This window comes from Mandrillus leucophaeus, unplaced genomic scaffold (assembly GCF_000951045.1).
Source record: "Mandrillus leucophaeus isolate KB7577 unplaced genomic scaffold, Mleu.le_1.0 Scaffold628, whole genome shotgun sequence".
Taxonomy (NCBI): domain Eukaryota; kingdom Metazoa; phylum Chordata; class Mammalia; order Primates; family Cercopithecidae; genus Mandrillus; species Mandrillus leucophaeus.
This window is the reverse complement of record NW_012106786.1, coordinates 476,837-477,165: the sequence shown is the minus strand read 5'-3', so window position 1 is coordinate 477,165 and position 329 is coordinate 476,837. Positions and strand designations below refer to the sequence as shown.

At 51.1% G+C, this 329-nt stretch overlaps 1 pseudogene across 1 annotated transcript in view; it reads right to left on the bottom strand.

Annotated features, from left to right (window-relative positions):
- LOC105554113 overlaps positions 1-329 on the bottom strand; it is a 17,817-nt pseudogene that overhangs the window by 12,516 nt on the left and 4,972 nt on the right. Inside the window, exons 4-5 of the transcript XR_001008277.1 lie at positions 165-203; positions 5-29 (exon numbers count right to left, since the gene is read on the bottom strand). The product of XR_001008277.1 is annotated as a putative golgin subfamily A member 6B (transcript). The remainder of the gene's footprint in view (positions 1-4; positions 30-164; positions 204-329) is intronic.

Below are 329 nucleotides of genomic sequence, written 5' to 3'. Positions count from 1 at the left end.
ACACCCATGGGACCAGGTTATCAGGGACCCTGTAGGCATAGGGTGGAATCTGAGGGATGTGCCTTCTTCCCCAGGCTGAGAGTGGGTGAGACAAGGCTGGTGTCTCTACATCTGAGTGCCCCCCAAACCCAGCAGTCATGTTGTGTGCAAAGAAATCACGTTACTTCTTCCAGCTGATGTTCCACTTGTTTCTTCTGTTGTTTCTGTGGGGACAGTCAAATTCAGGTGACTGAGGGTGGCCTCCTCAACTCTATTCCCCAGATGAGGAAGCAATAGGCAGGGGCCAGGAATGGATTTTAAAGGCAAAGTTCTCAGACCCAATGGCAACA